Source organism: Nicotiana tabacum, chromosome 11 (genome assembly GCF_000715075.1).
Source record: "Nicotiana tabacum cultivar K326 chromosome 11, ASM71507v2, whole genome shotgun sequence".
Classification (NCBI taxonomy): Eukaryota; Viridiplantae; Streptophyta; class Magnoliopsida; order Solanales; family Solanaceae; genus Nicotiana; species Nicotiana tabacum.
In genome coordinates this window covers 166,062,521-166,088,459 of record NC_134090.1, presented here as the reverse complement: position 1 = coordinate 166,088,459, position 25,939 = coordinate 166,062,521, and positions in this window count along the sequence as shown.

Here is a 25,939-nt window from a genome sequence, read left to right as displayed (position 1 = left end):
GAAAAAGCGTGAGGAGAATTCTAAACTCGAGATATGCAAAATAGAAAGACTCCCTTAGAATTTCATTTTCTTCCGCTTTTTAAAATAGTAAGAGGGGAATTGAGTAAAATATCCTTGTCCGTAGTTCTAGCGAATTCTCTTTTGTCTTGCAAACCCCTTATTCTGTACTTCCCTATTCTTGAAAAGACCGCTATGCACTTTGACTTTTGGCTTTTCGTTCTTTCTGCCGCAGCTGTTTAGCTATATTCGTCTTCATTTCTTAGTCCCCATCAGGAAAGAAAGCTCTAGAGTTCAAGGCTTCCTTGATTGGTACTACTGGTTTGTCCATCTACTGGGTGGGACTACTCCGACATATTCGGTGCTACGCCCCTATTATCCCGTCCTCGAGACTGAACTAAGGCACATCCCTTCTTTGCTTAGGGTTTGGTTCGCGTTCAGCTTCTCCCGGTCAAAATAAAATACCAGGTCGGGGCTTTCTTTCCTACGGTTTCCGATATTGCAATGGCAAGCAAACAGAAGGTTTTCCTCTTTCGGGTATAGGCTTTCCTGATTGATTGGAAAGATTTTAGACTGTCAGAGAAAAAAAAGCTATTATTATATTATTTTTAATAATATAAAGGGGGTTCCAACATATTAATATATAGTGAAGTGTTCTCCCAGATTCAAAACTTTTTTTCAATACTCACAATCCTTATTAGTTAATAATCCTAGTGATTGGATTTATATGCTTAGTCTGATAGGAAATAAGATATTCAAATAAATAATTTTATAGTGAATGACTATTCATCTATTGTATTTTCATGCAAATAGGGGGCAAGAAAACTCTATGGAAAGACGGTGGTTTAATTCGATGTTGTTTAAGAAGGAGTTCGAACGCAGGTGTGGGTTAAATAAATCAATGGGCAGTCTTGGTTATGGGTGTTTAACGGGTGGGCGGGGCCGGGATGGGTAGGGAAATTTAGTACCCGTACAGGTTATGGTCTGGGCCGGTTACGGGTTGGGGCATACCAGGTTTAACGGGTTCGGGTTCATCCGGGTAAAAATTGAACCGTAAGAGTTACGGGTTCAAGGGGCCGGGCCGGGCCGGGTTAGTGTTATTTTTAATTTTTTTTGTATTTTGTATAACTATTGTAAGTTATATTAATATAAAGAATACAATGAAGATGGAAAAAAATTACACTTATAAATTGCAAGTGCTACATTTATTTCAAAATTCAAACTTACAAATTGAAAAGTCTATATTTAACAAGTAAATTAACCAAAAAAGAGTAAATTCAAAGGTTTTGCATTGCCTTATTAAGTTCTTCATAATCAATATGAACTGAGTGACCTTCTTCTGGAGTGTTAAATTCAGATGGGTTACCATGTGTTAATATATCTCCAAGTTCCTCGTCTTCTGGGCTATCAACATCTTCATGTCCTTGATTTCTTCGTTCCGATCTAATCCAATCTCTGAAACATACTAAAACTTCCAAAACATTGCTTCCCAATGAGTGACAGGTGTATCCAAGTTATTATCTTGCTTGGCTAAATGCACTCTCTAATGCAACTGTTGAAATTGCCACATTTAGCACGTCTCGAGCCATAGCGAAAAGAACAGGAAATTGCTTTCCATTCTTATGCCACCATCCCAACGGTGAAAATTCCTTTGTGTGAGGCTCTTTTTACTTCTTCAAGTAGAATTGAAGTTCATCAATGTTCGTGCTACTGGTTTGAGTATTAGAAAATGTAGAAAAAATATTAAAACTATCAAGGCCTTCTTCATCATCCACAGTAGAAGAAGTGGTACAGTACATAGTGGGATTAACATTGCCTACATTAAGAGCATCATCATCAATTATATTTGCATAATAATTATATAATTGTTGTAAAGATTCATTTAGCTTGTTCATACAAGCATATAAATCTGGGGTTTCAGTTGGTCCAATCTCCATATAAGTATATAAAGCATTCATTAATTGGTGACAATCAGACATCTTAATAGAAGGATTTAAAACAACACCAATTAAGTAAATCGGAGGAATTGGAAAGAAATATTTTTTGAATTTTGCTTGCATTTTTTCAACAACATCCCTATATTTTTCTTTCTTCTTAAATTCAAAGAGTAGAAAAGAAATTTCAGCTATATGTACTAAAGCCATAGTAACAGTAGGGTAATATGCTCCAGAAAACTCAAAGTAGCTGTATAAAATTTATGTAAAAATTTAACAACATCATTAATGATCTCCCAAGTAATAGTTGTTAACATACGGTTTGGATAAGTACAATGCGCATTAGCAACTTCAATTATTGGGAATCTATATTTGTAGCAACATTTTAAAAATATATATATATAATTCCATCTAGTAACAATTTCGTCTGGCATGAATCTGGGTTTAAGGTTATACTGGATACACTTATTCTTAAATTTCTTTATTCTAGATTGTCTATTATTTCCTTGAATAACACCAACTGCTCTTCTAACATGAGTAATCTCAGCTGAAAATAAATCAAGGCCACTTTTAACAATTAAATTATAAACATGACATGTACACCTAACATGAAAAATTTCATCAAGAGGTGGTTTCAAATGCATTTTTAATATTGAAATTGTGGCATTATTGTTAGATGCATTATCAAAAGACATACACAATACTTTTTGCTTGTGATTATAAAATTCAACAACTTCACAAATAGTAGCACTTATAAACGCAATAGTATGACTCTGATCTTCATCATATTTAAAAGTGATAATACGTTTTTGCATACAAGTATTATCATCTATCCAATGACATGTAATTGTCAAATAATCATTTCTATTAACAACATGGCCAATATCAGATGTTAGAGAAACTCTACAAGGAAGGTGGCTAAACAAATAACGTATGTATGTTTGATATTGTCCATGAAGTCTAAAGATATCAGATCTACAAGTACTTCTAGGGATACCTTTAAATAAAGGATTGTAAATCCTTTGAATATACATAATAAGATATGATGAAGAAGCAAAAAAAAGGTAGACAACCCAAAGCAATCATTTTTGCTAACTCCTCACGATCCTTCATTTTATCATATGTCACAAGACCTCCAGTAGTAGGGTTTAGAGTTTATTGATTTACATCTCCATCAGATCTCCATTCTATAGGATGCTCAATTCTCATATGTCTACTAAGTGTCCCAGTCCCCCCTAATTGTCCTCCAGTCTTATGTTTAAAAGTATTATTACAAAATTTGCATTTAACTCTATCAATACCTTCTATTTCATCAAAAAATTTCCAAACCATACTTCTTTTTCTCCGATTACTAGTCGGGGCCACTGGTGGTCTACTACTAGCACCATGACCACCACCCCTGCTACCAGCTCCAACACTACTTGGTGTAAGTGGTATCTCATCTTCCATTTCTAATTCATTATCTTCTATACCGAAATCTTCCTGAAATTGTTCATAATCTATATTATTATCAGGTAATGTTTTAGGAATATTTGGAGAGGTATTTAAATTGATACCAGATGCTGAAGTTGAAGTACTACCTCTTTTTTTATTTCCCCGATTAGTAACCATGTTACAAACTCTTTTTGCAACATTAAACATATTGTAAAAATTTAACTACTAGCAACAATTAAATATGCAAATAAAATAGTAAATAAGAGAAAGAATTGGAGGGAGTGCACCGAATTCAGCAATAAATTGAGCACTTGATGATTTCGCAACTCCAATGTTACCACGAAGAAACGCCAATTATTCCAATTTTGAAGTTCAATTGTTCAAACTTCAAATAATAAATACTACGATAAATTAAATTCCAAAAAAAAGAGCCAAAAAGTTGATTGCACTTTAATAGGTGAAGATTGAAGAATGAGAGAATATGAGAATTGACATTGAGAATTGAAAGATGAGTGAAGAAATGAGGAAGAGGGGGGAGTATTTATAGTTTTTCAAAGGGGGGTTAACTTTAAAAAAAAAATGGGCTAAATATCAAATTCAGTCGTTGGGCAAAGGCCATAATGTGAAATGGACGGTTGCCAACGGTTAGAATTCGAGGCCCACGCTTAAAAAAAATTTGTTACCGTTATACCGCCCTGGGCCGGTCCGGTTAACCGGATGAACAATGTTGTGCGTTGACCGGGTTTGACCTGTCCGGTTAATCGGTGGTCAAAATGTGAACAGACCAAACCCCCTACCCCTATAACCTAGCCCCACCCGTCCCTCTTGTACCGGTCCGGGCCGGTTCCGATTTAAACCAGTCTGGGACGGTCCGAAAATGGGCTGACCCGCCCGTTAGACACCCTTAGTCTTGGTCCTATTGAAAATACCAATGAAGATCCAAATCGAAAAATGAAAATCATTCATAGTTGGAGGAATTGTGACAATTCTAGTTGCAGTAATGTTGATTATTTATTCGGCGTTAAAGACATTTGGAATTTCATCTCTTATGACACTTTTTTAGTTAGTGATAGGAATGGAGACAGTTATTCCATCTATTTTGATATTGAAAATCAGATTTTTGAGATTGACAATGATCATTCTTTTTGGAGTGAACTAGAAAGTTCTTTTTATACAGGCATGGTTTGGGTATGAACCCGGCAAAGGGCTTGGGAAGAATCTCCAGGGTATTACCAAACCGATATAGCTGAAACGTCATGGTACTACCTTTGGGCTCGGATACCAGTATACATGGCAGAAGTATGATGATTGGTCACCTCCATGGCGTGGACCTTATTACCCTCTCGAGCAACTAGTACCACATCTGGGTCAAACTTTTCACCAAGCTGATATAATATAGGGAACTGTAGAAGAAGAAGTATTAGCTAGGCTGAGCAATTTATTCCTGGAGGACGAAGACATGCATTGCAGTGCAATAATTGAGTAGGAGGAAGAAGAAGAAGAAGAAGGCCTCACTATTCAGACTATGGAGAAGGGAGCTGTTCTCAAGAACTGGACTGCTACACCATCCCGGGCCCGCCGAGTCCCTAGGTAGCTTGGCCGATTTAATTTCTATAGGCATTCTAGGGATATAAGATTTTTTTAGTAATTTTGTTTTAAAGACTTATTTGTTTCAAAATAAATGCTCGATTTATCGAGCCGTACTTGTTTGGATGTTTCAGTTTTAATCAAATGCATTGCTCTTATTTATTCATCATTATCTTCCACACCTTTTTCTTTCTACAGCGTTATTATTACATTTCCTGATGAACAGGTGACTTTAACATGTAATGAAGCAACTCAATATGAGGATAGTGATTCGGATGAAGAAGATGAAATACCTGAGGAAGTTGTGAGGGAGGTTGAAAACTTTGAGAATAAGCCTAAATCCAACCTGGACAAAACTGAAGCAGTAAATTGGGGGAACGCCGAGACCATCAAGGAGACTTTCATCCGCATTCACTTATCACTGATAGAGAAAGCGAAGTACATTCGTTTCGTAAAGGAGTATGAGGACATTTTCGCATGGTCATATGATGACATGACCGGTTTGAGCACGCCCATAGTGGCTCACAAGTTGCCTACTAATCCCATGTGCCCGCCGGTGAAGCAGAAACTCAGAAAATTCAAACCAGATATAAGCCTGAAAATCAAGGAGGAAGTTACTAAGCAGATCAAAGCCAAAGTCCTCAGGGTGGTTGAGTACCCAACCTGATTAGCCAACATCATGCCAGTTCCGAAGAAAGATGGGAAAATCAAAGTATGTGTTGACTATCAAGACTTAAAAGAGCAAGTCCCAAGGGTGACTTTCCACTGCCAAATATACACATCCTGATCAACAATTGCGCCAAGCATGAACTCCAATCCTTTGTAGATTGCTTCGCGGGTTATCACCAGATCTAGATCGATGAAAAAGACGCAGAGAACATAGCTTTTATTACACCATGGGGAGTATACTGATACAAGATGTTGCCATTTGGTCTAAAGAATGTTGGGGCTACTTACATTAGGGCCATGACAACCATATTCCATGATATGATACACAAAGAAATACAGGTGTATGTGGACGAATTATCAAATCCAAGAGGGTCGCATATCACATAGCGGACTTGAGGAAGTTCTTTGACAGGTTAAGGAGGTACAACTTAAAACTGAACCCCACAAAGTGTGCATTCGGGGTTCCCGTAGGGAAGTTACTAGGATTCATTGTCAGTTGTCGAGGGATTGAGCTAGACCTATCTAAAGTTAAGGCTATTCAGGAGTTACCTCCGCCTAAGAGCAAAAAGGATGTGATGAGCTTCCTAGGACGCCTCAACTATATCAGTCGCTTCATAGCATAGTCCACAGTCATATGTGAACCCATCTTCAATATACTGAGGAAAGATGTCGAAACAAGCTGTACCGAGGATTGTCAGAAAGCTTTTGACAAAATCAAGGAGTACCTGTCCAAACCACCGATTTTGGTCCCGCCAGAGCTAGGACGGCCTTTGCTACTCTATCTATCTGTATTGGATGGAGCCTTCGGATATGTTCTGGGATAACATGATGAGACAGGGAGAAAAGAGCAAGTCATATACTACCTAAGTAAAAAATTCACACCTTATGAAGCACGATACTCTCTACTGGAATGCACTTGCTGTGGTTTGACATGGACGACCCAAAAATTGAGGCATTACTTCTGTGCCTATACCACATACCTCATATCCAGGATGGACCCTTTGAAGTACATATTTCAGAAACCCATACCAACTAGGAAGTTAGCCAAGTGGCAGATACTGTTAAGTTAGTTCGATATCGTTTATGTAACTCAAAAGGCGGTCAAGGACAATCATTGGTAGACCATCTTGCTGAAAATCCGGTGGGAGGAGAATACGAACCCTTAAAACGTATTTTCCTGATGAAGAAGTTTCATTCGTAGGAGTGGACATTACTGAAGCATATGACGGTTGGAGGATGTTCTTTGATGGAGCTGCAAATTTCAAAGGAGTGGGCATTGGAGCGGTTCTGGTATTAGAAACAGGTCAACAGTACCTTGTATCTGCAAAGCTTAGATTTCCGTGCACTAACAACATGGAAGTGTATGAAGCATGCATACTAGGACTCAACATGGCAATCGATATGAATATTCAGGAACTGCTAGTAATCGGTGATTCAGATTTGCTTGTGCACCAGGTGTCACACCTCCTTTTTCCGCCCCCGCGAGGGTACAAGGAGTTTTTTCCGAGTTAAAGGACAATCGAAATGGGATTTATTTATTTATTTCAGAGTCGCCACTTGGGAGATTTTTGGGTGTCCCAAGTCACCAATTTTAATCCCGAATCGAGGAAAAGAATGACTTCATATTACAGTCTGCGTACCAGAAATTCGGATAAGGAATTCTGTTAACCCGGGAGAAGGTGTTAGGCATTCCCAAATTCCGTGGTTATAGCACGGTCGCTCAACTGTCATATTCGGCTTGATTATCTGATTTTTATACAAATATGAACTTATGTGCAAGTTTTAATTCTTTACCGCTTTTATTATTATATTTTTAAAAGAATGTGAACATCGTTTAAAAATATGTCTTTGGATTGCGTCACATGAAATGCACCCGTAATACGGAACACAGTTTTATTCAATGTTTTGGGATTTGGATTTGGGTCGCATGAAATGCGCACCCAAGTTTAAGAAGGTAAGATTAATTAAATCGCGCCTAAAGCGATTAGTGTATTTATTATTTGGGGACAGCCGTGAAGTTCGCTAAGTGGCCGATCCTGAGTTCTAAGTAATTAACACATACATTTTATGAGGGCCCCGCAATCTATACATTTTATTAAGCGAGGCTCGTCTCATTTATTTTAAATGGACAGTCCTAAAATGCTTACATTTATCTCTTATTAAATTTGTCTCTACAAAATAAAAGAGAAAATGTCTTAATTTATTTACATGCTTGAGTTGTTACAGATGGGTTTCGAATATGATTCATAAAATCTGAAAATGATGCAAACAGGACAGTCCGTTGCCACTGCGGGCCTAGGCCCAACGTGTATGACATAAAACTAGACCTGAGTCGTCTTATTCACATGTTACTACATAGTTACATTATACTAGGCATGTTCTCAGTTTGTCAAATTAAAAAAAAACTTAGCAATCTAATTTTAATCCTAGACCATTTACATGTTGAAATTAACCAATATTATTTAACTAAACAATATTCCTACCAAGTTCCTAAATGGCCTATTCGTTTGATTTTTTTGACTAGACGGAGTTACTACACCATTTATTTATTTTTAGGCAATATATAGATAGTTCATCCGTTAAGCTATCGTCGGATGTTCCACTATATGTATTAAATAGCTACATGATTCTGATTTTTGCAAGATAAATAATTTATACATACAAATAAAATTAAGAATATAATTAAATTAAATTTAGAATTTCAACTCTTCATTTTTCGTATTCATGCTTCATATTTCGGTTTACAATAACCAGCGTGTCAGTTGTGTACCTGATATTGGAAGCAAAAGAAAAGGGAGATCAGCAGAAATTCAGTAGCATAAAACAACAGCAACCAGTAACAACCAGCAACGAGAAACTTAGTGACAGATTTTAAAATCAAGACAAAAATCCAGAAACACCAACAACAATCAACGGACAGAAGCAAAGGGAATCTTTTTAGATTTTGAAAGACTAGTTAGTGTTTAACCCTTAATTTCTGAATCCGTATATCAGAATATTTGGATTGTATATCAGAAGTATACTATTCTTCTTTTGAATTTCCAGAATGTTTTTCTTTTTATTTTCTGAAGTCTTAGTATTTTTTCGGGATTTCCTCTCTCTTAAAGTTTTCTTCTGTATTCTGTTTCTCTCCTCAAATATGTCCGTCCTCTTAAAATCTGATCCCGTTTCTCTATTTATTTCCCATCCCAAACCCTTTAATCCATTAATAAAACCACACTTTCTCCTACCAAACCCATTATCTTCCCACTCATCCCCCACTACATTAAACAAATATATCAACCTCACCCCATTACATCTTGTCCCCCATGCCTAACATAAACAAATACAATATTCCCCTCCACTACATTATGTCTTGTCCCCCATTATATTAAACAATTATATCACCCACACCCCATTACATTTTGTCCTCCATGCTTAACATAAAGAATTGCAAAATGTACAATTCCTAAACTACCCCTCCGACCTTATTGCAATTACCATTTTACCCCTGAACGTACTGCAATTTACCAAACTACCCCCATCAGCTATAACCAATCAATTAATCAAACTCAACCAAAATATAGCCAATATGACCAATTTCTACACAAATTCAAACAACAAATCACATGAACACGATTTCTGAACCAATTCAGCAACAAATCACATGAACACAAATTGAACAACATCAAATTAATGTGCATAAATTGGGAACCAATTCTGGTTAACTTAGACCAAAAATTGATGAGCAAGGAAACAACAATATTAACAACACAATACATGATTCAAACTAAATCAACAAATCATAAACCAAAACATAAACTCACATTAAATTACTAGATGAACTTCAAACAAAGAATAAACATGCACTAGATCCATATTAAATAACAAACATGACGGATTCAAACAACAACAAAACGATTTAACACTTTCTGAAAACATACATAACAACACATGAAACAAACTGAAGAAATAATTAATTAAACTTCAATTTGAATCTAACAACATTAAACTAACAATTTCACATGAACAAACTGAAAAATTAACAAAACAATGAACATGAACAAAACAAAAATCAAATATTTACCGATTTTAGATTTGAGAATATCAAAAACAAAATACGGGCAAAAGTGAAACTCAAAATCTACTAACCGGATCAAAACGACGAACAATGACTGACCAACGACGAACTCGAACTATGTATGGACTGTTTTGATGACCCCCAACCAAAACTCAAACAAACAACGACGAAGACGAATTTAAGAAGCAACCGAAGCAACGCTGAAGCAGTAGCAGCAGTCGACGCAGCAGAAGCGATGCTCGAGCTGGACGGGGCAGTAGAAAAGCAGACGATGCAGCAGCAACACAGCTGAAGCAGTGATGGCGATGGAGGTCGATGAAGCAAAAGACAGAAGCAACTGGTCGTTTGGACGTGAGGTTGAGGAAGAAGAAAGCAGAAGTAGCTATTATATTTTCCGTTTGGACGCAGCAGAAATAGCAGAAATGAGCTGGAACGCAGTGACGGGCAGCAGCCATGGACGGAGATGGTGGTGGGTTCAGCTGGAGGCTGCTTGGGTCGTTACTGGTTGTCGACTGTAGTCGACGGGAATGGGAGGTTGACGACGAGGAGATGAAGCAGCGGCCATGGATGCTTGAACGAAGAAGAAAACGCAGAGGTCGTTTAAGACGAAGATGAAGAAGCAGCAGCCATGAATGACTGCTGCGTGTGTCCATTTCCACTGTGTGTGTGTGTGTATATTGACGTGGTGAGGGGTGGTTGTGAGGATGAGGGGGAAGGGCAGCTGCCATGGGAGGTGATGGTGGAGCTTGAAGATGGTGAAGGGGAAGAGAGAAAGAGAAGGGGGGGGGGCGGATGAGTTTAGGTTTTTTTTAGGCTTTTCTTTTTTTTTTGTTTTGTTTTGTTTTGTTTTTGAAATGCAAGATAGGGGTGTTGGGTTATGGATTGGGTCGACCCGGTTTGAAATGGACTGGGTCGTGTGGAAGGTTGGACAATTGTTTGGGCCTGGGGTTGAAATTTGAAGAAGTGGCCCAATCTGATTTTTCTTTGTATTTTTGCTCTCTTTTCTTCTTTTATTTTTCTAAAACTAAATTCTAAAAATCCTTAAATTATTATTAAGAACTAAAGTAAGTTATAAAAGCACAAATTAACTCCCAATAACAATTAACGCACAATTAAGTAATAATTAAGCATAAAATTGTATATTTGGACATTAAATGCTAAAAATGCAAAACATGCCTATTTTGTAATTTTCATTTTTTGTAAAACAAACTTAATTACTAACAATTGTAGAATTAAATCCTACATGCAAAATGCGACATATTTTTGTATTTTTATTAATTTAACAAATAAACATGCACAGACAAATACAAATAATTATTCAAAAATATCACAAAATTGCACACCAAGGAAAATTATTTTATTTTTGAATTTTTTGGGAGTAATTCTCAGATAGGGCAAAAATCACGTGCTTACAGCTGCCCCTCTTTGCTCGAAGACACGAAGGGTTTTCGTGCAAAGATAAAGCGAGCGATTTTTGCCCATCCGAGTACTCCGTATGAAGCATTTTTTGAAAAAGATTTAACCGAACCTTTGCTTCAAAGGTTTTCTACATATCCTGGGCTAAACAAGAATCAGGTCAATGTAGTTCGGGAAGTTTTGGTAGCTGGGACTACCGTGGGACTGCGAGGTTACCGCTGTTGCATGCTATTACCATTGCTTACCGATCTCCTTGTTACACCATGCTTAAAAGAAAACAAGAAGCTAGGCTAGATTGCAATTTGTTCTTGTTGCCTTGCTTTCTTGTCTGCTTGCGTTTCTTCCGGTGCTTTTCTTCCGATGCTTTTCTTTCGAGACTTCTGGCCCTTTGCTTTTCTGAATACCAGTTTTCATCATTTTGTTCGGTCCGATGGGGACATGGCTTTCTTCATTAAGCTTTTCGGCGGTTCCTCTGGGGATACGGCTTTCTTTATCATATTTGTTATACTGAGCATGATTTAATGTTCACAAGCCGCTTCTTTCAAGACGCGTCTTTTCTTCCTTTTGACTCATGCGCTTGAATTTGTGCTGGGACCTCTTGTTGCAACCTTCTGCTTCCCGGTGCTGGGGATTTTTATTGTTTCCTGCTGGGGATTCCTGTTGTAACCTTCTGCCTTCCGGTGGAGTTATTGCTTTCAAGATCTGCAGTATAAGACTGAAAAATATTCCTCTCATTATACAGGTGGGCGCCTGACTTCAACAAACAACTTTGAAAAATAAAAACGTCATTCCTCTCTTCAGGCGGGCTCCTGACTTCAACTTTAAAAATAAAATGTCATTCCTTTCTTTAGGTTGGCGAGATTTCAACAACTTTTAAAAGTAAAACGCCATTCCTTTCTTTAGGTTGGCGAGATTTCAACAACTTTTAAAACGCCTTTCCTCTCTTCAGGCGGGCTCCTGATTTCAACTTAAAAAATAAAATAAAATGCCATTCCTTTCTTTAGGTTGGCGAGATGTCAACAACTTTTAAAAATAAAACGCCTTTCCTCTCTTCAGGCGGGCTCCTGATTTCAACAACAACTTTGAAAATAAACGTCATTCCTCTCTTCAGGCAGTCTCCTGACTTCAAACAAACAACTTTTAAAATAAACGTCATTTCTCTCTTCAGGTGGGCTCCTGACTTCAACAACAACTTTTAAAAATAAAATGTCATTCCTTTCTTTAGGTTGGCTCCTGACTTCAACAACAACTTTAAAAATAAAATGTCATTCCTTTCTTTAGGTTGGCGAGATGTCAACAACTTTTAAAAATAAAACGCCTTTCCTATCTTCAGGCGGGCTCCTGATTTCAACAACAACTTAGAAAATAAACGTCATTCCTCTCTTCAGGCGGGCTCCTGATTTCAACAACAACTTTGAAATAAACGCCATTCCTCTCTTCAGGCAGGCTCCTGACTTCAACAACAACTTTAAAAATAAAATGCCATTCCTTCTTTAGGTTGGCTCCTGACTTCAACAACAACTTTAAAAATAATTCATCCTCCGTTTTCCAGGCGTGCTCCTGACTTCGACAACAACTTTTAAAATAATTCAGCCTCCGTTCTCCAGGCGGGCTCCTGACTTCGACAACAACTTTTTAAAATAATTCAGCCTCCGTTCTCCAGGCGGGCTCCTGACCTCAACAACAACTGAACATTGATAATCTTAAGAAAACAAAAAAATGACTCCTTTTTTTCAAATTCAAACTTCTTCTTTTTTCAAATTATCCGACTAAGATTTTATTATATTATCTTGGGAGAAAAATTCCATCGGACCAAGATTTTGACTCTAGGAGATAAATCGTCAAACTAGGTCCATTTTGTTGTGATCTTAGGAGAAAGATTCATCGGACTAAGATTTGATATCTTAGGAGAAAATTTCATCGGACTAAGATTTCTATCTTAGGAGAAAAATTCATCGGACTAAGATTTGGTATCTTAGGAGAAAATTTCATCGGACTAAGATTTGATATCTTATCTTGGGAGAAAAAATTCCATCGGACCAAGATTTGATATCTTATCTTGGGAGAAAAAATTCCATCGGACCAAGATTGTGACTCTAGGAGATAAATCGTCAAACTAGGTCCATTTTGTTGATATCTTAGGAGAAAGATTCATCGGACTAAGATTTGATATCTTAGGAGAAAATTTCATCGGACTAAGATTGTATCGGGAGGGAAATTCATCAGATTAGGACTTTTTATCCTAGGAGGAAAATGTAAAATCAGTGATTTGAGAAACTTACCTTTGTAATTTCTTCTTTTCTTTTCTTTTTCCTTTGCGCTGCTTTGTTCTTGCTTGCTGGGGATAATACCACTGGGGGAGTCTCCTTTCTTCCCCTCCTTCAATTTTTTTTCATTTTCTCTCAACACTGGTGGGGATAAAAGTGTTATCTTCTTGGGATAACGTTGTTGAGGATAACGCTGCTAAGGAATTTTATCCCTTCAAATCGATGCTTCATTCTTCTGGAAGCTGCTGGGGATGATAATGGCTTTTGCTTTTTCTAAACACCAGTTTCATCTCTTTGGTTCTGTCCGCTTAAGACTGGTGTTATCTTTCTTCCTTCCCATGTGGATACCTGACTTCCAGAAAATTTTCAAAAAATGAAAAAAAAAAAAAAATTCTGCCCCAGTTTGATAATCTTCTTTATGGCATGCCTTTCTGCCATCAATGCCATTTCCGTTAAGATTCGACTGTGGTGGTTGGTTGTGATACTCCTACTGGGGATGGCTTTTCCCTTTCTCCTTCCCTGCTCTGCGTTCCAAAAAACTTGCTGGGGATGATATTATTTGCTGGGGATGATCCCTTTCTGCTGGGGATATCCCTCTTCTTTTGTGGCACAACTCGGAAACTGACATTTCCCTGACCTTTTAGTCTCATATGATTTTCCCAAATCATGTTCATTGCTCTCCGCGTTGTTCTTTCTTGATTTGTCCACGGGCCTTGGCCTTGAGGTTTATAACCTTTTATTTCGGCGAGGATATCCCTCTTGACACTCGTCAATTCTTTTGTCAATTCCCTCTTGCTGGGGATATCTTTCTTGACACTGGCCTCGTGCTTGTTCCTTGCTGACTATACCACTTGGATGTACTAGTCAGATCTCGTCTTGCATAATTGGAAAGCTGATGGCCTATTTTGAAGTCATTTCCCACTGGTTCTGACCAAACAGACTCTACTGGGGAATTTTCTATGAAAGGAGAAAGATAAAAAGGAACAGAATAAAGGACAAAGGAAAAGATGACTCTTTAACAAAAGAAACTATAAATAAAAACATATCAAACGTCGATACCGACTCTAATAATCATGACATGCACATGTGGCCTATCCTCTGCCGTCAATCGTCTTTCAATCTTCACTTGGAGATTCCCCATCTGATTCTTAATCTTATTCGACTTGTAGTGCCCGAAGGGTTTTCACTATCAAGCCTCTCTCATTTTGGTTTTTTTCTCTCAGCTTTCATCGCCTTATGGTGTCCGTAAAGACTTTCACCGATAAGACTCTCTCATTTGTATCACTTTCCAGCTGGGGATTTGGAGTGTTGCCGGTATGACTCTTTCTGCTAGGGATTAGAGTCCTTTCTGTTGTGGAACAAAGTGTTATGTTCACCGGTAAGACTCTCATTTATCTGACTTGGCATCTTTTGAAGACCGATCAGAAGGTCTTTCTTCGGACCGTAATGTGGGTTTTGGATAGGCTAGAAAGAAAGTGTATTAAAGGCTCAAAAACAAAATAAACTTGGGGTTCAAAATTACAACCTTCGGAACCATATTTGTTTACAACAAGCGCAACCCTTGCCCCAGTTTCTTGCTTGGGGATTTTTATTTTTGTTATACTATGTTACACTATGCATATTACGCACATTATGCGCACTATGCACCCTATGACCGAGCCGTGAAGCGCCTACGTATCCTCTTTGAGGAATCAGGTCAAACGTAGTTCCCAATTCCTCTTTATCATTTGACTTTTTTTTTTCTTTTTTTTTTCTTTTTTTTTTGTTAGCATTTTTCTTTTCTTTTCTCTTTTTCTCTTTTCTCTTTTTTTTTCGTTTTGTTGTTTTCTTTTCTTTCTCTCTTTTTTTCTTTTTATCTTCCATGTTTTGTGTTTCTAACCTGTGCGAATAAGGGGTATGAAAGAAAAATAAATAAGGCTCAAAAGGGGTAACGAAGGATAAAGTGTTTAGGTAGCAGAACAAAATGCCTTGGTCATTCCAGTCTTCAAAACACGCCAAGCACAAACAACACCATTAAATATTCGCCACATCTTCTGATTGTGCCGGACTTGATAACCATATGCATACATTTGCCTTTTTCTTTTGTCCTTTTTAAAGCACCGTTGGGCAATACTCTCACTTGATTTTATGGTTTTTCTTTATGTTTTATTTGCCCCAATTCCACATGACTCGAGCTCCGAATAATCTCAAACCATCTTAATTCCTTTTAAATGTTCTGATCACCTCCCAGTGGTTTTATGATTATCTTTTAAGATCAGGCCCAAACTGTGTGCGCATGTCATGTCACCATAATCGGCGCTGGAAAAAAAATTATAAAAGGACCAAACAAAAGATGACGGGAAATAATAAAAGACCGGATTTTTATTAGATTACCGGTGAAATGGTTTGAATAACAAAACAAACGAAACAAACCAGAATAAAATCCTAAAATAGCTTGGACAAAACTTAAATAGACCGCTATGACAAAATGGAAAGATAAGAAGGTTTGACACAAGACAATATCCGGATTACAACCCTAAGAATAATCCGGACAACAGAATGACAACAAAATAAGCCACCAAAAGCTTCTCTCTTGCTAACCAAGGAACGGAGCGTCCTCCCATTTTATCAAAACCGGCATCTCAGCCATTGAGCTTCGCATCAGTATTGCCCAGACCATTGCCAACTTTAATATCATCAACCTTAGTCAACAAGTCCCAATAGGATTCGAGTGCTTCTGTTATCAGGCCTGATCCCCGCAAAGTGTGTTTCTGGGTCTTGTATTTCCGGCTTACCACAAACCAACCACCTTAACTTTCTTTGTGATTCAAAGCAAAACAGGTTAGAATGGACTCAGTCGGTCCTCATTATTAACAACATCTTTTTTTTTCTTTTTCTTTTTTTTGTCTTTTTTTTTCTTTTTTTTCATTCTTTTTTCTTTTTTGTTGTGGTCGAATCTTATGGAGAGTGCCTACGTATCATGACCCCGCATGAATCAGACCTTGCGTAGTTCGGACCAATAAAAGATAACAATACTAATCATTTTTTTCAATTTTCATATTAAAATAAACTGGGTTTCAAAGGTTTGAAGATGACCTACAAACTCGAAAATCAAACAACCCACATATTCTAATTAAAGATTTATAACCTCGAAACAAAAAGGGCAGCTTCTTTTCCCCGTTTGACAAATGCAACCAAACGGCTATTTTTGCAAATGTGGCCCCTTCCAAATCTCACATGAATTTTGAGGCCGGGGAGGATTATTTTGACACTTTACAAACTTGTCCGTTCTTTTACGAAAATAGCCTTTCGACAACTGAAAGATATTCTAAGGCTATTTCGGCCAGAACGGTTTAAGACGCGGCCGAAGCTGGCTCGGCTTATTTTGACCAAAAATCCAAACGGTATTCACCTGACCGTTGACTCTTTTTTTTCTTCAAATTACAATAAAAATCGGGTGTTGCAAACACGACCCTTCAGCGCCTCGGGGACGAAGATTTTTTAAGGCTGTGTGGGTCAACTGGACCAAAAATCCTAAACATGACCCAAAAGGTGGCTGTTTATGCAAAGTCAGCCTTCCGGCGTCCCTTTCGGGAACATTCGGCTATGTCTTGATAAAACAACGTCACCCGACTTCTTTATGACAAAATTAAAATTTGACATTTTTTTTGGCTATTTTTTTAGCAAAAGGGGAGGTTGGACACCGCCCGACTTATTTATGACAAAATTAAAATTCTGACACGTTTTTTATTTATTTATTGGTTTTTGGCTATTTTAGCAAAAAGGGGGGTTGGACCCGATGAGGGTTGCCTACGTATCTCACATCCGGTGAGAATCAAACCCGCGTAGTTCGGGCATAAAACAAACTATATTTTTTTAAAAAAAAAAACAAGACCATTTTTCATTTTCATTTTTCATGGGAAGGCAAAATATTTTCCTTTTCTATTTTTGAAAACGAGACACAACAACGACTTTTTTTTTATTATTTTATTTTTCCTTTGCTTTTAGTAAAACAAACTAATAAAACATTTTTTTTCATTTTCTCAAAATTTCGGCAGAGTTTTGACAGTATTTGGGCATTGGGTTTTTTTTCAAAAATAAACAATCAATTCCCTAACCGCTATTTCTTTTTTTTTTTTGCAATTTCAAAATATTATTCCTGATATTCAAAAGTCAGTCAACACACAAGTCCGAGTCAAATAAATGCGCAAGTAGCAGCAAGTAAGATGCATCAGGATGGTCATTTTCATTTTTTGGTACACCTGTCCTAGACAGACCCAACCCCTGTGTTGAGCCTCCAAAGTCAAATGCACGTGATGCAAACAAACGTCCTACTAGGGATCTGGCATGAAGCTGAGTTATTCTAAGTGAAAAACCTGAGGCATATTGTTCTAGACCTGGCTTACCCAAGTGGACAGCTTGAGCCGAAGTGGGGGTAACGTACCGGGAGCACGAAAGTCTACCCGGCCTAGTTACTTGTCCCAACTTCGTCTTATTTGGTATGACTTCTAATAGAAAGGTGGGTCACGCGCACGTGTGCACCATAAATTCAGAGGACTCAGAAAGAAGAAGGGTTTCGTAGCAGTTTTATATACACAATTCAGATAATATTAAAGAGGTAAAAAGCAACATTTAACACATTAAGCATAAACATGTAAAAATCAGATAATAAACAAAGCCAACTATAACAGTTATTTTAAGCTCGAATTCTTGAACCCTGAAACAGAGATTCTGGGTTTTTTAAATCCCCAGCAGAGTCGCCAGAGCTGTCACACCTCCTTTTTTCGCCCCCGCGAGGGTACAAGGAGTTTTTTCCGAGTTAAAGGACAATCGAAACGGGATTTGTTTATTTATTTCAGAGTCGCCACTTGGGAGTTTTAGGGTGTCCCAAGTCACCAATTTTAATCCCGAATCGAGGAAAAGAATGACTCCATATTACAGTCTGCGTACCAGAAATCCGGATAAGGAATTCTGTTAACCCGGGAGAAGGTGTTAGGCATTCCCGAATTCCGTGGTTCTAGCACGGTCGCTCAACTGTCATATTCGGCTTGATTATCTGATTTTTATACAAATATGAATTTATGTGCAAGTTTTAACTCTTTACCGCTTTTATTATTATATTTTTAAAAGAATATGAACATCGTTTAAAAACATGTCTTTGGATTGCGTCACATGAAATGCACCCGCAATCCGGAACACAGTTTTATTCAATGTTTTGGGATTTGGATTTGGGTCGCATGAAATGCGCACCCAAGTTTAAGAAGGTAAGATTAATTAAATCGCGCCTAAAGCGATTAGTGTATTTATTATTTGGGGACAACCGTGAAGTTCGCTAAGCGGCCGATACCGAGTTCTAAGTAATTAACACATTCATTTTATGAGGGCCCCACAATCTATACATTTTATTAAGCGAGGCTCGTCTCATTTATTTTAAATGGACAGTCCTAAAATGCTTACATTTTTCTCTTATTAAATTTGTCTCTACAAAATAAAAGAGAAAATGTCTTAATTTATTTACATGTTTGAGTTGTTATAGATGGGTTTCGAATATGATTCATAAAATCTGAAAATGATGCAAACAGGACAGTCCGTTGCCACTGCGGGCCCAGGCCCAACGTGTATGACATAAAACTAGACCTGGGTCGTCTTATTCACATGTTACTACCTAGTTACATTATACTAGGCATGTTCTCAGTTTGTCAAATTAAAAAAAAACTTAGCAATCTAATTTTAATCCAAGACCATTTACATGCTGAAATTAACCAATATTATTTAACTAAACAATATTCCTACCAAGTTCCTAAATGGCCTATTCGTTTGATTTTTTTGACTAGACGGAGTTACTACACCATTTATTTATTTTTAGGCAATATATAGATAGTTCATCCGTTAAGCTATCGTCGGATGTTCCACTATATGTATTAAATAGTTACATGATTCTGATTTTTTCAAGATAAATAATTTATACATACAAATAAAATTAAGAATATAATTAAATTAAATTTAGAATTTCAACTCTTCATTTTTCGTATTCATGCTTCATATTTCGGTTTACAATAACCAGCGTGTCAGTTGTGTACCTGATATTGGAAGCAAAAGAAAAGGGAGATCAGCAGAAATTCAGTAGCATAAAACAACAGCAACCAGTAACAACCAGCAACGAGAAACTTAGTGACAGATTTTAAAATCAAGACAAAAATCCAGAAACACCAACAACAATCAACGCACAGAAGCAAAGGGAATCTTTTCAGATTTTGAAAGACTAGTTAGTGTTTAACCCTTAATTTCTGAATCCGTATATCAGAATATTTGGATTGTATATCAGAAGTATACTATTCTTCTTTTGAATTTTCAGAATGTTTTTCTTTTTATTTTCTGAAGTCTTAGTATTTTTTCGGGATTTCCTCTCTCTTAAAGTTTTCTTCTGTATTCTGTTTCTCTCCTCAAATCTGTCCGTCCTCTTAAAATCTGATCCCGTTTCTCTATTTATTTCTCATTCCAAACCCTTTAATCCATTAATAAAACCACACTTTCTCCTACCAAACCCATTATCTTCCCACTCATCCCCCACTACATTAAACAAATATATCAACCTCACCCCATTACATCTTGTCCCCCATGCCTAACATAAACAAATACAATATTCCCCTCCACTACATTATGTCTTGTCCCCCATTATATTAAATAATTATATCACCCACACCCCATTACATTTTGTCCCCCATGCTTAACATAAAGAATTGCAAAATGTACAATTCCTAAACTACCCCTCCGACCTTATTGCAATTATCATTTTACCCCTGAATGTACTGCAATTTACCAAACTACCCCATCAGCTATAACCAATCAATTAATCAAACTCAACCAAAATATAGCCAATATGACCAATTTCTACACAAATTCAAACAACAAATCACATGAACACGATTTCTGAACCAATTCAACAACAAATCACATGAACACAAATTGAACAACATCAAATTAATGTGCATAAATTAACCATATTGGGAACCAATCCTGGTTAACTTAGACCAAAAATTGATAAGAAAGGAAACAACAATATTAACAACACAATACATGATTCAAACTAAATCAACAAATCAAAAACCAAAACATAAACTCACATTAAATTACTGGATGAACTTCAAAAAAAGAATAAACATGCACTAGATCCATATTAAATAACAAACATGACAGATTCAAAAAACAACAAAACGATTTAACACTTTCTGAAAAAATACATAACAACACATGAAACAAACTGAAGAAATAATTAATTAAACTTTAATTTGAATCTAACAACATTAAACTAACAATTTCACATGAACAAACTGAAAAATTAACAAAACAATGAACATGAACAAAACAAAAATCAAATATTTACCGATTTTAAATTTGAGAATATCAAAAACAAAATACGGGCAAAAGTGAAATTCAAAATCTACTAACCGGATCGAAACGACGAACAACGACTGACCAACGACGAACTCGAACTATGTATGGACTGTTTTGACGACCCCCAACCAAAACTCGAACAAACGACGACGAAGACAAATTTAAGAAGCAACCGAAGCAACGCCGAAGCAGTAGCAGCAGTCGACGCAACAGAAGCTACGCTCGAGCTGGACGGGGCAGTAGAAAAGCAGACGATGCAGCAGCAACACAGCTGAAGCAGTGATGGCAATGGAGGTCGATGAAGCAGAAGACAGAAGCAACTGGTCGTTTGGACGTGAGGTTGAGGAAGAAGAAAGCAGAAGAAACTATTATATTTTCCATTTGGACGCAGCAAAAACAGTAGAAATGAGCTGGAACGCAGTGACGGGCAACAACCATGGACGGAGATGGTGGTGGGTTCAGCTGGAGGCTGCTTGGGTCATTACTGGTTGTCGACTGTAGTCGACGGGAATGGGAAGTTGACGACGAGGAGATGAAGCAGCGGCCATGGATGCTTGAACGAAGAAGAAAACGCAGAGGTCGTTTGGGACGAAGATGAAGAAGCAGCAGCCATGAATGACTGCTGCGTGTGTCCATTTCCACTGTGTGTGTGTGTGTATATTGACGTGGTGAGGGGGTGGTTGTGAGGATCAGGGGGAAGGGCAGCTGCCATGGGAGGTGATGGTGGAGCTTGAAGATAGTGAAGGAGAAGAGAGAAAGAGAAGGGGGGGGGGGCGGATGAGTTTAGGGTTTTTTTAGGGTTTTCTTTTTGTTTTGTTTTGTTTTGTTTTGTTTTTGAAATGCAAGATAGGGGGTGTTGGGTTATGGATTGGGTCGACCCGGTTTGAAATGGATCTGGTCATGTGGAAGGTTGGACAATTGTTTGGGCCTGGGGTTGAAATTTGAAGAAGTGGCCCAATCCGATTTTTCTTTGTATTTTTGCTCTCTTTTCTTCTTTTATTTTTCTAAAACTAAATTTTAAAAATCCTTAAATTATTATTAAGAACTAAAGTAAGTTATAAAAGCGCAAATTAACTCTCAATAATAATTAACACACAATTAAGTAATAATTAAGCATAAAATTGTATATTTGGACATTAAATGCTAAAAATGCAAAAGATGCCTATTTTTGTAATTTTCATTTTTTGTAAAACAAACTTAATTACTAACAATTGTAGAATTAAATCCTACATGCAAAATGCGACATATTTTTGTATTTTTATTAATTTAACAAATAAACATGCACAGACAAATATAAATAATTGTTCAAAAATATCACAAAATTGCACAGCAAGGAAAATTATTTTATTTTTGAATTTTTTGGGAGTAATTCTCATATAGGGCAAAAATCACGTGCTTACACCAGGTACAAGGAGAGTGGGCCACCAAGAATTCTAAGATATTGCCATATCTGCACCATTTATAAGAATTGAGAAAAAGGTTCACGAAGATAGAGTTTCGGCATGTGCCCAGAATTCAGAATGAGTTTACTGATGCATTGGCCACCTTGTCATCTATGATACATCATCCAGACAAGAATTTCATTGATCCCATCCCAGTGAGAATTCATAATCAACCAGCGTATTGTGCCCACGTTGAAGAAAAAACAGATGGAAAACCTTGGTTCGATGACATCAAAGAGTATTTGGCAAAAGGAGAATATCTGGAGCATGCGAACCATACTTAGAAACGCACACTTCAGAGATTGTCCAATCACTTTTTCCACAGCGGCGGAAACTTGTACAAAAGAACTCCTGATTTGGGATTGCTAAGATGTGTCGATGCAAAAAATGCTTCCAAGCTACTTGAGGAGATACATGCTGGGACCTACGGCCCGCATATGAATGGTTTTGTCCTGGACAAGAAGATACTTAGGGCCGGTTACTTTTGGATGAGTATGGAGGCATATTGCGTCCAGTATGTCCGCAAATGCTACCTATGTCAAGTGCATGCCGATATGATAAAAGTGCCTCCAAATGAGCTCAATAACACAAGCACACCTTGGCCATTCGCCGCCTGGGGAATGGATGTCATCGGTCCTATCGACCCCACTCCTTCAAATGGGCACAGGTTCATTCTAGTAGCCATTGACTATTTTACAAAATGGGTAGAGGCTGCTTCCTACAAAGTTGTAGCCAAGAAAGTCTTCGCAGACTTTGTCAAAGATCATATTGTTTGCCTTTGGAGTCCCTGAGTCCATTGTTACTGATAATGCCGCCAATATCAACAGTGATCTGATGAAAGCCATGTGTGAGACTTTCAAAATCAAGCATAAGAATCCACAGCCTATAGACCTCAGATGAACAGAGCCGTAGAAGCCGCCAACAAAAATATCAAGAAGATACTAAGGAAGATGGTAGAAAACCACAAGCAATGGCACGAGAAACTACCTTTTGCTTTGTTGGGATACCGCACTATAGTTCACACATCAACTGGGGCAATTCCCTACATGCTGGTTTATGGTACCGAAGTTGTCATCCCAGCCGAGGTAGAGATCCCTTCTTTAAGGATTATACAGGAAGCCGAACTCAGCGATGTAGAATGGATAAGGAGTTGCTATGAGCAATTGTCCCTTATAGATGGATAAAGATGAACGCAGTATGTCACGATCAACTTTACCAGAACAAAATGTCAAGAGCTTTCAACAAAAGGTTCAAGCCAAGACAGTTTGCACCAGGACAGCTGGTGCTGAAGAAGATCTTCCCACATCAAGATAAAGCCAAAGGAAAATTTTCTCCCAACTGGCAAGGTCCTTACATGGTTCACAGGGTGTTAACAGGAGGAGCGCTCATACTTGCAGAGATGGACGGAGAAGTCTGGCCAAAACCAATTAATTCAGACGCAGTCAAAAGATACTATGTTTAGACTACTTACATTTCTTCATCTGATGTAATTGAACTACGCTTGACCTGATTCCCGTTTAAAAGGGGATACGTAGGCAGCCCTGTGGGTTCGATCACATCATAATAATTTTCTATTTTCCCCCAGAACCAGAAATTGGGGTAGAATTTTGAGGAGGACCCTCAAAATTTCGGAGCAAGTCCAGCCAACGCCTTTATATGACAGACAGTCAGAAATTGGTTAAGAAACTGGGGCAGAATTTTGAGAAGGGTTCTCAATATTCCAAAGAAGATTCAACAAGTTTCGTTACTCGCAAACGACTGAAGGATCATTTACGAAACTGGGGTAGAATTTTGAGGAGGACCCTCAAAATTATAACACGAGAAAGCTGCGATGTTTCTAAGATGTGTTACAGTCACTAGTTCATCTAAAATTATTTGATAATTTCACAATGTTTCTAAAAAAACAATAACTCTATTTTTATCAATAATTGCACACTTTTAAAAACTCTATTTCCGTAATAGCTAGGTGTTACCCAGGGAAACACAAACAAGGCATCCAATATGAAGAAGCAAGGCCAGCGGACAAAGGCACGAACCAACCTCCCCCTTACAAAACTTACAATTTTTTTTGAACGCAGGCATATCTGACGTAGCAATAGCATTCGCAAATATATGCACGAAGCAAAATCACTGTCAAATGGGCCACCAGACACTGAATGTATCCCCAGCTAAGAAACATTCTACCCTTATCTGCCTTCCATTTGAATGGGGACTAAGCCCTGTCCCGAACCTTACATGAGGCTAAGTCATGCCTCATATTTGCATAAGGCTAAGCACTGCCTTCCATTTGCATGAGACTAAGCCAGTCCCGCGTCTTGCATGAGGCTAAGCCATGCCTCTATATTTGCATAAGGCTAAGAACTGCCTTCCATTTGCATAGGACTAAGCCTTGTCTCGCATCTTGCATGAGGCTAAGCCCTGCCTCCATATTTGCATAACACTAAGAACTACCTTCAATTTGCATGGGACTAAGCCCTGGCCCGCATCTTGCATGAGGCTAAGCCCTGCCTCCATATTTGCATAAGGCTAAGCATTACCTTCCATCTGCATGGGACTAAGCCATGTACCGCATCTTGCATGAGGCTAAGCCCTGCCTCCATATTTGCATAAGGCTAAGCATTGCCTTCCATTTTCATAGGACTAAGCCCTGTCTCCCATATTTGCATGAGACTAAGCCCTGTCTAAATCTTGCATGAGGCTAAGCCCTGCCTCTACATTTGCATAGGACTAAGCCTTGTCCCGCATTTTGCATAAGGCTAAGCACTGCCTTCTCTTTGCATGAGACTAAGCCCTGTCTCCATCTTGCATGAGGCTAAGCCCTACCTCCATATTTGCATAAGGCTAAGCCCTGCCTCCATATTTGCATAAGGCTAGGCCCTGCCTTCCATCTGCATGGACTAAGCCCTGTCACGCATCTTGCATGAGACTAAGCTTTGTCTCTGATTTTGCATAAGACTAAGCATTGCCTTCTCGTGGGACTAAGCATTGTCCCTCCTTGCATAAATGTTGCTCTATTCTGGCACTATCTATTTGCTCCTCTTTCGGGCTAAGCTCTGCCCTTAACCTACAGCATATTATTGCATCTCATGGGCTGAAATATCGCCAATCTGTCCAAAGGCGTCATAGTCTAAAGGCATCATCCTCATAGCCGGAAGACACAATGCCATGGCCTGAGGATCTCTCAAATTTGCATATCATTATTCAAAGGCGTCATGGTTTGGATGCACCATATTCATGGCCCGAGAACATTATTTCATGGCCTGCGAATCCGTCACTGAACAATTCATGGCCCAGGACATCATGGTCTGAGGACATTATCCTTAACCGCCCGAAGACAATTTTCATGGCCTAAAGGGAATCTGCATCATGTTTAAATTTTCGCACAAATACATGTTCGTAGCATCTCTTTATCTGCAGGTGACCAGTAAGCAACCGTTATCCTAGCAAGAGCAACCTCGCTCCAGTTCCTTCAACTATCTGAAACTTGACCGTTCACCATAACCAATATTTCATCCATCTCGAAATTTCGTGCCCGTTCTTGTAATAATTTCATCGGTACATTCCATCGATGGATCTGGAACTACCCGCGGCCTGATTCCTGTAAAACCAGGGATATATAGGCAGCTTAAAAACCAGAGTCTGGCCTCCATCTTTCAAAATATCCTATTCGATCAAAATTGGCCATCATTTCTTTACCCGGAAAATCTCTTTACCCGAAAACTCTTTCATCCTTCCCGGGTAAAGAAGGGCAGCTGTTAA